The sequence below is a fragment of the Choloepus didactylus genome, chromosome 22, assembly GCF_015220235.1.
Source record: "Choloepus didactylus isolate mChoDid1 chromosome 22, mChoDid1.pri, whole genome shotgun sequence".
Taxonomy (NCBI): Eukaryota; Metazoa; Chordata; class Mammalia; order Pilosa; family Megalonychidae; genus Choloepus; species Choloepus didactylus.
This window is the reverse complement of record NC_051328.1, coordinates 3,031,842-3,045,277: the sequence shown is the minus strand read 5'-3', so window position 1 is coordinate 3,045,277 and position 13,436 is coordinate 3,031,842. Positions and strand designations below refer to the sequence as shown.

Genomic DNA, 13,436 nt, shown 5'->3' with positions numbered 1-13,436 from the left:
TGGATATCCATATCAAAAAGAATGAAAGAGGACCCCTACCTCACCCCCTACACAAAAATTAACTCAAAATGGACCAAAGATCTCAATACAAAAGAAAGTACCATAAAACTCCTAGAAGATAATGTAGGAAAACATCTTCAAGACCTTGTATTAGGCGGCCACTTCCTAGACTTTACACCCAAAGCACAAGCAACAAAAGAGAAAATAGATAAATGGGAACTCCTCAAGCTTAGAAGTTTCTGCACCTCAAAGGAATTTCTCAAAAAGGTAAAGAGGCAGCCAACTCAATGGGAAAAAAATTTTGGAAACCATGTATCTGACAAAAGACTGATATCTTGCATATACAAAGAAATCCTACAACTCAATGACAATAGTACAGTCGGCCCAATTATAAAATGGGCAAAAGATAGGAAAAGACAGTTCTCTGAAGAGGAAATACAAATGGCCAAGAAACACATGAAAAAATGTTCAGCTTCACTAGCTATTAGAGAGATGCAAATTAAGACCACAATGAGATACCATCTAACACCGGTTAGAATGGCTGCCATTAAACAAACAGGAAACTACAAATGCTGGAGGGGATGTGGAGAAATTGGAACTCTTATTCATTGTTGGTGGGACTGTATAATGGTTCAGCCACTCTGGAAGTCAGTCTGGCAGTTCCTTAGAAAACTAGATATAGAGTTACCATTCAATCCAGCGATTGCACTTCTCGGTATATACCCGGAAGATCGGAAGGCAGTGACACGAACAGATATCTGCACGCCAATGTTCATAGCAGCATTATTCACAATTGCCAAGAGATGGAAACAACCCAAATGTCCTTCAACAGAAGAGTGGATAAATAAAATGTGGTATATACACACAATGGAATACTACACGGCAGTAAGAAGGAACGATCTCGTGAAACATATGACAACATGGATGAACCTTGAAGACATAATGCTGAGCGAAATAAGCCAGGCACAAAAAGAGAAATATTATATGCTACCACTAATGTGAACTTTGAAAAATGTAAAACAAATGGCTTATAATGTAGAATGTAGGGGAACTAGCAATAGAGAGCAATTAAGGAAGGGGGAACAATAATCCAAGAAGAACAGATAAGCTATTTAACGTTCTGGGGATGCCCAGGAATGACTATGGTCTGTTAATTTCTGATGGGTATAGTAGGAGCAAGTTCACAGAAATGTTGCTATATTAGGTAACTTTTTTGGGGTAAAGTAGGAACATGTTGGAAGTTAAGCAGTTATCTTAGGTTAGTTGTCTTTTCCTTACTCCCTTGTTATGGTCTCTTTGAAATGTTCTTTTATTGTATGTTTGTTTTCTTTTTAACTTTTTTTTCATACAGTTGATTTAAAAAAGAAGGGAAAGTTAAAAAAAAAAAAGAAAGAAAGAAAAACAAGGAAAAAAAAAGATGTAGTGCCCCCTTGAGGAGCCTGTGGAGAATGCAGGGGTATTCGCCTACCCCACCTCCATGGTTGCTAACATGACCACAGACATAGGGGACTGGTGGTTTGATGGGTTGAGCCCTGTACCACAGGTTTTACCCTTGGGAAGATGGTTGCTGCAAAGGAGAGGCTAGGCCTCCCTATGGTTGTGCCTAAAAGCCTCCTCCCGAATGCCTCTTTGTTGCTCAGATGTGGCCCTGTCTCTCTAGCTAAGCCAACTTGAAAGGTGAAATCACTGCCCTCCCCCCTACGTGGGATCAGACACGCACGGGATTGAATCTCCCTGGCAACGTGGAATATGACTCCCGGGGAGGAATGTAGACCCGGCATCGTGGGACGGAGAACATCTTCTTGACCAAAAGGGGGATGTGAAAGGAAATGAAATAAGCTTCAGTGGCAGAGAGATTCCAAAACGAGCCGAGAGGTCACTCTGGTGGGCACTCTTATGCACACTTTAGACAACCCTTTTTAGCTTCTAAAGAATTGGGGTAGCTGGTGGTGGATACCTGAAACTATCAAACTGCAACCCAGAACCCATGAATCTCGAAGACAGTTGTATAAAAATGTAGCTTATGAGGGGTGACAATGGGATTGGGAAAGCCATAAGGACCACACTCCACTTTGTCTAGTTTATGGATGGATGAGTAGAAAAATAGGGGAAGGAAACAAACAGACAAAGGTACCCAGTATTCTTTTTTACTTCAATTGCTCTTTTTCACTCTAATTATTATTCTTGTTATTTTTGTGTGTGTGCTAATGAAGGTGCCAGGGATTGATTTGGGTGATGAATGTACCACTATGTAATGGTACTGTAAACAATCGAAAGTACGATTTGTTTTGTATGACTGCGTGGTATGTGAATATATCTCAATAAAATGAAGATTAAAAAAAAAAAAAAGACGTATACAATAAAAAAAAAAAAAAAAAAGTCTTTGGTATGTCCACAGTTGGGTCTATTTCTTTGATGTTACCTGGAATTTTATCCTCTTCCTTCAGGTGAACCATCATTTCCTGTTTCTTTGTTTGTCTTGTAATATTTTGTTGCACACTGTATATTTTAATATTTTAAAATTTAAACTGTTAGGTTTAGACCCTGAGCTGAATGTTTCTTGAGTTTATATTCAGGTAGTGATATTACAGAGATTTTCTTGAATGCCTGGAGCTATCAAAACCCAACAAACCTATGCAAATATACTATTCACAGTCTTTGAAAATTGACTTTCACTGGCTGGTGCTTTCCTTCAGAGTTCAACCCTCCTTTCAAGAATGTCAGCCCAAGGTGAATGCAAAGTACTAGCTTTCCCTGTCTTTTTTGGTCCTGTTTCTTGTCCTGGGCTTGTGGTTGCTAGTGACCTTAGGAGTTCCCCTGTTTACAGGAATTTGAGTGCTCCTCTATTCCTCAGGAAACAGACTTTCTCTCTCTCCCAGTTGTCCCTCTGCCTGATTTAAAGGTGAGCCTTTGTACCAGGCCACTCCACTCAATTGTTTCTTACACTGCTCTTCTGGTTTGCTAATGCTGCTGTTATGCAAAATACCAGAAATGGATTGGCTTTTTATAAAGGGGGTTTATTTGGTTACAAAATTAGAGTCTGAAGGCCATAAAGTGTCCAAGGTAAGGCATCAACAACAGGATACCTTCACTGGAGGATGGCCATTGGCATCTGGAAAACCTCTGTTAGCTTGGAGGGCATGTGGCTGGCATCCACTTGCTCCCAGGTTACATTTCAAAATGGCATTCTCAAATGTCTCTGTGTCAGCTTCTTGGGGCAAACTCTGGGCTAGTACCTCCAAAGCATCAGCAAAACTCTGCTTTCAACGGCCATCTTCAAAATGTCTCTGTAAGCTGCAGCTCTGAGGTTCTTCTGTTTGTGAGCCCCTTTATAAGACTCCAGTGAACTAATCAAGGCCCACACTGAATGGGCAGGGTCACATGTCCATGGCAACATTCAATCAGAGGTCACACCCTAACCAAAGATGTCACTCACAGCTGGGTGGGTCACATCTCCATGGAAACAGCCTAATCCAAAGGTTCCAACCTGATCAACACTAATACATCTGCCCCACAAGACTGCATCAAAGAACATGGCTTTTTCTGGGGGGACATAATATATACAAACTGGTATAATTGCTTTCCTGTCTCAAGCTGCTTTTGCCTAGAAGACAATTTCTAAGAGGTGGGGGAACACAGGAAAGGAGTTTCCCAAGTCAGTCTCTCCCAGCCAGAACAAGGCCAGGGACTCACACTGAAGTGCCAGTGGCCCCAAACTGCCCTGTGGAGGGTTTGAGGGAGGTGCCAGGGAGGGTGCTAGAGCTAATACTATGGCTTTTTGAAGTCATAGCTTCTTTATTCAGCACTGGCCCAGTAAGTGCAACCCTTTAACAGCTTTCTGTTGTTTTGAAGAAGCTTACTCTTCTTAATCTCCTCTAATGCTTTTACCCAAGGCTGGCTGGAACATTGGCTCCGCTCAGAGATGTGCCCCCAATGATCTGAAGCAGCTGATGTAGAGAAGTCTTTGGCGACGGGATCCCACACCCCTGGATCTTGGAGATTTAGGTGTTCGTATCCTACCCTGGTACCAGCAAGCTGTCCCAGGTGCCAGGTTTGAGTACCTCACTGCTGCCACTGTGAGACTGGGGGATGGGTGACAGTTGCCACTGTGTGGAGAGTGCAATTCACCTGTACTTACTGAAATTCACCAGCCTCTTCCTTCTGCCCTTCCCTGTACGCTGCACAGTGTTCTGTGAGATTCCTGAGTTTCAAAATAGTTGATTCAGGCAGTTCCTGCCTGTTTAATTGTTGTTCTGGGGGAGGGACTGATTCCTGGGGCTTCCTGTTCAGCCATCTACCCACAATTTACCTCCCACCCTGAACTTATTTTTATTTCATTTATGTCCCCACCTCCAACTTCATAAATTTTCTGAGACTTATTACAATTCCCATGCCTCATACCATGTCTTTTTCAAGAATCCTGACATTGTTCTCTCTTGTTTGATGCCAATCGACCTATATCCATTTAGATATTTTGTTATTCACCCTGTTTTTATGGGTTGCCCCAACTTGAGATCTCTATTTTCTTGCAGTCTTTTTTTGTGTGTGGTCAGTCTGTTCTTTAGCATTTTTTTCAGATGGAACATGTGGGTGATATAGTCTGACTTTTTGCATAACAGAAATCTTTTTAGATCTGCTTTTAAGGTATTAATTATTTCCAAACTCAAAGGGATCTTGAAGTTTATGAACATTGAGGAAAAGAGATAGTGATTTCTACTCCTTGATTTCTGAAGAACAGTACAAGGATCCATTTCTTATCTGAGGAAGATAGAGGTTCCCTTCTTGGAAGTCACCAGGTTTGAAGACAGAAATTGGAAGCTGCTGAAGTTTACCCCCCTGGAGCAGGCAGAAAGTATTTAATACACATGTTAGTGCAGTCATAATAACTGAAATGGCAGCATGGCCTATTGGAAAGGGAGTGTTTATGATACATAGAGTGGAGAGCCTCAAGCATTGGCTAAGGGAAGGAGCCAGCCAAGCCCAGCCCAGCTGATGAGATGGGTCATTTCAGAGTCTCTGTAATCAGCCTTCAGATTTGGGCTTCCAAGCAGCAGTCCTTGTAGAATGAAGCCATGCCTCAGTGAAAATAAATTTTTGTTCTGGTATCACTCAGAATTATTTAAATGCATTGTTCTGAGGGCATGCTTCCAGAACAAAGGGGAAGAAATGGGAGGGATAGAAAAGAGCCAGTGAGAAGTTGCCCTCTCTGTCCCATATGAATCAACTAGACCTTTGTAGGAATCATACCTAACCAGAGATAATTTGGGAGAAGGCATCACTTTTTAGTTTACCAGAGAGAGAATGGCCAGTGCCTATAGATTTAATAGAGCCAGAGATAGACAAATACATAAACCTTAGGACCCCTGTCAAGCTTAATTGAGGAGTATAGCCCAGGACAAGTGGGGTAAGCTGTCCACATACTTCCTGGCTACCTACTGACATGTTTTCCCTTGTTCCCTTGGCCTTTCGCCTATTACTGTGATCAAAGTAAACTCCCCACAGAGGGTCCACACTTAAGACAATGTTCAGGAAGCAGTCGTCTGGGCCCCAAACTCATTGCAATTATTAGTACAATATTTCTCAAATCTCAAGTAAGGGCCCTATCATATATTTTTCATTATGAGGTAGACAGAATTTGACCCCATTCATTATGAAACATCTTGGCTAAAGTCAGACAGGTGAGTCCTAGGCCCAAGTGGCAGAATTCGTACCATCTTATATGAGGCACTTCAGTTCCTTTTACCCTCAAATCTGCTCTCGCCTCATGATGTGCATATACAACATCTGTGCCATTGTTTTCAATTGCACTCTCTGACGGGAAGGTGTATAACTTGATCTCTTGCAGATTACAGGTGTTTTATTAGAATTATCATTTAAAATATGAAAAAAGGCAAGCTCCAGGGTGCCACACATTAAACATTTTATCTCTTCTTTTTAAAACAGTCAGAGCTAACTGTTTTCACAGATAGTCCCAGATCTCATTATAGGGGAGTAAATGCCCACTCATGAATCACTCTTCATATCCTTCAGTAACCTGGCTTATTAACATTTTCCTCTTCTCTCTTTCCATGTTCAAATTTAACCCAGTTTCCTCCCCTGTTGAAATTCAGCTGGTGCATCTCTGTATTGTGTAGCCTTGGATGTGTTTGCCTGATCTCACATACAGAGACCATTCCTGTGAGTTGTTTACTCAATGCCACTCACATGGTCACACTCAAAACACAGAAGTTTGCATGTAGTGAGCTGTCAGGAGTTGATGACTGATTTAATTTTCATGCACTGCATTATATTTTGGAGAGAGAAGAAATCAATGCAGCTAGTCTCTGCTGTCCTTGCAGGTATTATTATCATGAATGCTTTTTTTTTTTCTTTTTGAGAAACTGTTGAGTCTATATAGTTGGACTGAATCTCCTCCTTTAAAAGGCAAAGATGCCTTGCAAGTGAAGGAGTCTTTGGATCTTCTCTGGGCTTGCAATTCAGAGTTCCAGACCATTAGCCCTCCCTCTGTACAAGGACTTCCAGCACATTCAGGATTTAACTTTACACACAGTTGCAGTAACTTTCCTTAGTATAGCAGAAGCCTCTTAGATCATCCCCAGTCACATGGTAAGAGGTGTACCAAAGAATAAGCACCAATTTGTAATACCTTCCCCAGAAATGTGGAATGGGACTGCATGGCAAGGTCCATAGCATGTAAACCCAGGTACCGCAGGGAGCCATGTCTTCACCATGTGGACTGGAGAACAGAGGAAACAAAGACACAAAATGAGGAAACTGTGCATAGAGGAACAGAGATGAAGGCATGGAGGGTCCTCCCTGGTGACATCTGTGTTCCTAATTCCATTCTTCTCTGAAACACAGCTGCAACACAGGTCCACAAGCTCCCCTTGCATCCTAATAAACCACCACCCCCCACCCTCCACTCATGTTTCCCTTGAAACACCTCCAGTAAGCTTCTGTTGCAATCAGTATCATTACTCTTTCTCCTCTCCTTTCACATTTTCCCACTTTAATACTTGGGTTTTGCCTCCAGAGTTTTGGCTGAGTGTGCACATGTGAACTTGTATGCTGGATGTGGATCTGCCAGTCCATATGGAAAGGGTAACAGACACGTTTATCCTATTCATAAACAGGGGTGGGAGAAGGCATTTCACAGCCTCCCTTGATGTGGTCACTCTTCAGCACTAATTCAGTGGATGTGCAGAGCTGCTGTTGCAGGTTCTTTCATTACTTCCAGAAAAATCAGAAATATGAATTTTCATGAGAAATCTCTTGGTTTAAAAAAAATGTTGTCTAAATATGCAATGCACCAAAAAGAAAAAGTCTGTGGGCTGTTTGAGATCTCTACTTTAAACTCTTGCTATCAAAACGAGCAGCCCTGGCATCACTCTGGAATTTACTGATAACCCATAATCTCAGGTCCACCCTAGACCTGATGAATCAGATTTGTCTGATTCATCACCAGGTGATTTGTCTTCACATCAAAGATTGAGAAGTCTTGTTTAATTCACTTGTTCATAAACTTGGCTGCATATTGAAATTACCAGGTAGGCTTAAAAAATACTGATACCCAGGTCCCATTCCCAGAGATTCAGTTTTAATTAGCCTGGAATGTAGCCTGGGCATTAAAGAATCCCCCCAGGTGATTTTAACATGCAGCAAATTTTTAGACCTACTGATCTACCACTACCTATCGCCTCCCAGGTAAGACACCCAACCAGTTCACGCAGACTTTGTCAGCCTTGGCCCTTGAGTTCCAGATCCCTGCTCTGGAGTCTCATGACTTTCACAGGAGTTGCAAATCAAGGTCCACAAATATTGCCAGAAGAACAGTTTTTCAAAAAAATTTAAATTTGCTGATGCTGAATTAGAAAACAGGGATTTCTTTAATGCCACAAAGAAATATTGAATATGAACATCTTGGAAAAATAAGCTGTTATAGCCCAAAGTACTCACACAGTATAGGGATTCCAAATACACAGCCTTAGCAAAGGCCTGCATCTTAGATGATCTCGGCCATCTGAAAACCCCAGTTCTTTGAAAATGTGGCCAAATGAGAAGGGAGTAACAACAGTAAAATAACCAAGATTGAAACTTGAGAGAATGGACACTTAAAATTAGGGTGCAGGAAAAGTCTTCTTTTAAATTCTGACACCTAGTCTTGCCATTCTGATCACTGTGCTTGCATTATAGCAGCTAACACAAGCTTTTTGTGTGTATCTCTGTGTGTGGGTATGTGTGTGTGTAAAAGAAAATTCTTCTGGTATGATCCCAGTGTGATAAATTGAAAAAAAAAAAAAAAAAAAAAAAACCCTCACAATTCTTTACCCTACCTGTGTCATCCATGCCCTTTGCAATGTGACTCTGCAGCTTCCTCCAGCAAGAGGTAGAGGCTATTGTCCCATCCTTTGAATCTGGGCTAGCTGAGTGACTCCTTTTGGCCAACAGAATGGGCAGAAGTGATACTGTGCCAGTTTGGAGCCTGAGCTTCAAGAGTCTTTGCATTCTGCTCCTCTCTCTTGGATCCCTGCTACTGCAATGGGAACAAGCTGGATTAGGTGGACTTGGAGAAGACCCGAGCCCTTCCTAGACCAGCTGACAGCCAGCTGCCAATCAGCATTTGAGAAAGCCCAGCCATCAGCAGCATAATCTCCTTCCTGACCACCAGCTGACCAAAGACGCATGTGCAAGCCAAGACCAGAACAATCACCTAGCCAGTCCACAAAATCATAAGTTAAATAAATGCTTGCTGTTTTAAATCTCTAAATTTTGGGGTAATTGGTTACATAGACAATAGCTGACTGGTGTATCCAGTTACGGAACTTCTAGGAAACTTCAATTTATTCATTAAAGTTCCAAAGAAATAGAGTTCAAAGAAATACCTAGAAAATAGTTAAGCTAAATTAGGGAAGACTAGGGAAAGAATGACAAGGCACTCTTGTTGATTTTGCTTCTCCATTGTGCCATATTGGGGCTGCTGTGTTAACTTTGCTAGTTCAGGGAGCTGAGCAAAAGTGGGGCCAGCTGAATGGAACACCTAAGAGTGATTTCCTATCTATTCCCTAATTCTATCTCCATTACGGATCCTTTCATACTTCTATCCCAATATTATTGAGCATCTTAATTTGAAGACAAAATTTAAATGTGAACAATGGTTCATGTTAAGAACAACACAAAATATATGGATTTTATTTATTTATTTTATATATATATATATTTATTTATTACAATTTAATATGATTTCCCAAAAGATAGCAGCATTATATGTCCTTGGACTTTCTGCATATTTTCTAAGAAAATTGAACTGCTTAAGAAGAAACTTCTTTCAATATTCTTGCTAGTTCTGAAAATCAGTTTAAAATTTAGCTCAAATGGCAAAAGAAAAAAAAAGAAAACAAGTCAGCTATCCCCTTCCTCCTCTAACAAAGCAGGGGTGTGCTCAGTCATTGGACAGTAGGCAGTTTTAAAGAAAAGTGTTCTGCTCACTCTCCACAGGGAGAGAGCCAGATTTCCAGAAACTCTTCCTGTCTTTGCAGCTCACTCATCTTCCAAGAAGGGAAAAAAAGTCATATAATCCTATTTTAAGGCCATTGTGGTCCTTGATGAAGGCTGGAGGCTGTATATGATAAGGAGCAGCCCATAGATTTACAAGATTCATACTGAGAAACCCAATCTTATATCGGCCTCACATCCAAATAAATAGAATAGCTTGCCTTTTCCTCCAAATAGTGAGGCCAGCAGGCTAAATGCATGTCATCTATATGGATCTCTGTCCTTGGCATTATGTGGGATAAAGAAGGCATCTTCTATATAGCTGGCAGTCTGGTTGAGGAGACAAGATGGACTCACCTGAGAACAATGGTGTATAGATCAATACTACCAAGAGTTGTGGTAGTAATTTTTTTTTCTGGTGTGACAGAAGGTTTATTCTGGCCCCTCTATCCTCACCATGGACCCTACACTCTCAGTCCTGGGTGCCCATGTGTGTCAGCCCCACCTCCCAGTTCGAAGTCCATGCCCTGACCAGTGAGTGGGCTCACTCAGCACTCAAGTCTTGTATGTGGTTGTTCCAGTTTGCTAAAGCTGCCGTTTTGCACAACACCAGAAATGGCTTGGCTTTGATAAAGGGGGTTTATTTGGTTACACAATTACAGTCTTAAGGCCATAAAGTGTCCAAGGTAAGCCATCAACAATCGGGTACCTTCACTGGAGGATGGCCAATGGCGTCCAGAAAACCTCTGTTAGCTGGGAAAGCACGTGGCTGGCATCTGCTTGCTCCCAGGTTGCTTTTCAAAATGGCATTCTCCAGAATGTCAGCTTCCAACAGCCATCTTCCAAAATGTCTCTCTCAGCTGTAGCTCTGAGGTCCTTCTATTTGTGAGCCTTTATAAGACTCCAGTGAACTAATCAAGGTCAACACTGAATGGGCGGGGCCACACCTCCATGGCAACATTCAATCAGAGGTCACATCCTAACCAAAGGTGTCACTCACAGTTGGGTGGGTCACATCTCCATGGAAACAACCTAATCCAAAGATACCAACATGAATACATCTGCCCCCACAAGATTGCATCAAAGAACATGGCTTTTTCTGGGGGACATAATACAGCCAAACTGACACATTCCACCCCCTGGACCCCAGAAAAATGTGATCTTTCCATATACCAAATACATTCATGCCATCACAATATCACAGAAACTTAAAGCATTTCAGTAACAATAGTTAAGTACGAGATCCCATCAAAATCAGTCACATGTGTGGTTTTGTCCTAAAGCAAAATTCTACTCTGGCTGTGGACCTGTGAAGTAAGTTATCTGCTGCCAATATACAAAGGAGGGATAGTCATAGGGTAAACATTCCCATTGCCATAAGGAGAAACTGAAAGGAAAACAGGGTTCTCAGGACCAAAACAATTCCTAAAACCTGCAGGGCAAACTTCATTAGATTTCAAAGTCCAAAGAGTCATTTATCTAATGATGTTGTATCATTGGAGCTTGAGAAAGCAGCATTCCAACCCTCTCCAAGGGGCTTTGCAGCAGCCCTTTTCTCTCCAAACACTGGGGTGAGTGCTCCAACATATCCACACATTCGGGAGACCACCACTTTGGCCACCTGGACTCTGCCTCTCTGAGGCAAAGTCTCTCTCCTCTCCAAACAGTGGGGTGGTGGCCAGGCTCTCCCCAATCCCTGGGGAATGTGCTCTACCCTCTCTGAGACCTGGGGTCGTAGCACTCTTCCAGAGCGTCCAGGCGGAAGGCCCACTCTCTTCCTCCAGGGCAAACTCACCCTTCCTACGTGCACTGGTCACTCGGCTCTCCCAGCCCAAGACATCTTGACTCCAGACCTCAACCTCCATGGTTCTGTCTTTGAAGAAATTTTTCCTTCAATTTGTTCCTTCTTCATTTCCTCCAGTTCAGATCAGCAATGAACCATTGTTTATACAGATTTTGCAAAAATTCTGTAGGCTTGGCATGCCGTTTATAGGGGTCAAAATCATCAGACAATAGGACTTTCCACAAATCCTTTCTGGATAACTCCATCTCCAATCCTTGCTTGTACGAAATGGTGGTCAGTTTCCATGTTTGGTTAAATCCTCACATGGGACTGAAGCCTCACATGAAAATTACTTCTTGAAAGCTCAGAATTTTCTAAATTATCAGCTTCTGGTTTCTTTGCCAAGAGTTCATTTCTCAGCTTGTTCCCTTTCCACTGTCATTTTACTATAAGCTGCAAGGAGAAGCCAGGCTATATCTTCCACACATAATCTGGAGATCTCCTCAGCTAAGTATCCCAGCTCGTCGCTTTCAAATTCTGCCTTCCATCTGACACCAGGACACAATTTTGCCAAATTCTCTGCCACTTTAAAACAAGGATCACCTTCCTTCCAGTTTGCAATGGTACATTCAACATTTCTGTTCAAGGCCTCATCGGAAGTATCTTTAGAGTCCATCTTTCCACCAATAGTCTCTTCAAAGCAATTTAGGCCTTTCCTATCAAGCTCCTCACAATTCTCCCAGAATCTTCCCCTTAGCCATTTAAAAAGCTGTTCCAACATGTTTGGTATTTGCAAACTCAGCAGCACTAGAACCCCACCTCTCTGGTACCAAAATCTGTTCCAGTTTGCTAGTGCTGTCATTTTGCAAAATACCAGAAATGGATTGACTTTTATAAAGGGGGTTTATTTGGTTACACAGCTACAGTCTTAAGGCCATGAAGTGTCCAAGGTAAGGCATCAACAGTGGTGTTGGTGTACGGGTGCCAGCGCCACACCACGTCAGCTGGTCACCTGCTCCAGTGTGCCCAGGCAGATCATGTACAGCTTCAGCTCGAAGCAAGGTCCAACCTCAGTCAGCTCCATGTCATGATGGTCTGTCTACTTGAAGGTGTGGTGCCTGAAGGAGATGTCATAGTCCTGGTTAGCGAAAGTGATGACCTGGCAGTTGTCATACTTGGGTTTGGGAGCAGGTAACGGCGGATGTTGGAGACCTGCTCACCCAGGCGGGAGGGGAGGCTGTGTGTGATGAGGTGGGGTTTGGCCTCTGACATGGTGCCCAGGTCGGGGATGTTGTGCCACATGGTGACGGTGCACTAGTAAATGGTACCAGAGTCAGAAGTCAGAAGAGTTCCCCGTGAGCTGGATAAGTCAGGGAAGACCACAAAAGAAATAAAATAGCTCTCAATGGAGATATCGAGGGCCCTGTTTATTAAATATTCCTTTAGAAGGATTTTTGTTGACACACACACACATGATAAATGCTATATTAGTCTCATCAGATCGTCCCTGTCTCCTGAGAGGTTCAGGAGAGATAGCTGTGTAGTATGCCATTATTGTCACTTCTTCACATTGTCTTGCACTAGACACCATCTGGGACAGGTAAACTCGTAGAGAGAGAAATGGTCCCAAGTGCTAAGCGGTTACCAGTGAGACAAGAGCAACCTAGATGTGTGAATCAGGAACACACAACAAAAGCATCTTTTGAGAATAGCCATTCCTAGAAAGCTTTCTATAGGATGCCACCTGGATGAATAGCTATCACCATATAAAATAGCACTTGCTTCCACTCTAGACATACTCCCTCTTATAATTATCTATACTCCCAAGTTTCCTGAGACATTATTTTTACAAATCAAGGAAAACCTAATGCTTGCACACTTGGTTTTCAATACAATTGTAGCGCAATATCCAAAATGCCCTGCAAAAGTCATTTACATTTGATCTAGGAATATGTCATTTTTAAAGAATGTTTTCCTTTTTGCTTCCTGAATTGTGTTCTGACTAATCCAGTATTAAAATTAGTTAAGTATTCAACTAGGCACAAACTAGGCATGATTAGAAAGGCTAGCTATGAGGGCTGGAAGGAGACCAAACTGACTTAAAACTTATCAAGATATCATTTACCTCCGTGCAGTGAGCACTTCCTGCACTACCAAGGAG

At 42.2% G+C, this 13,436-nt stretch overlaps 1 pseudogene; it reads right to left on the bottom strand.

Annotated features, from left to right (window-relative positions):
- Positions 1–4,713: 4,713 nt before the first annotated feature.
- On the bottom strand, positions 4,714–12,577 carry LOC119519054 (annotated as a pseudogene).
- Between the last annotated feature and the right edge of the window lie 859 nt (positions 12,578–13,436).